A 277-nucleotide genomic window follows, 5' to 3' on the forward strand; every position below is an offset into this window, starting at 1 on the left:
CATGAGGATGAGGCTGCATGAGGATGAAGCTGCATGAGGATGAAGCTGCATGAGGATGAAGCTGCATGAGGATGAAGCTGCATGAGGATGAAGCTGCATAGGATGAAGTGCATGAGGATGACGCTGCATGAGGATGAAGCTGCATGAGGATGAGGCTGCATGAGGATGAAGCTGCATGAGGATGAAGCTGCATGAGGATGACGCTGCATGAGGATGAAGCTGCATGAGGATGACGCTGCATGAGGATGAAGCTGCATGAGGATGAAGCTGCATAAGA

Source organism: Penaeus monodon, chromosome 24, assembly GCF_015228065.2.
Source record: "Penaeus monodon isolate SGIC_2016 chromosome 24, NSTDA_Pmon_1, whole genome shotgun sequence".
NCBI lineage: Eukaryota > Metazoa > Arthropoda > Malacostraca > Decapoda > Penaeidae > Penaeus > Penaeus monodon.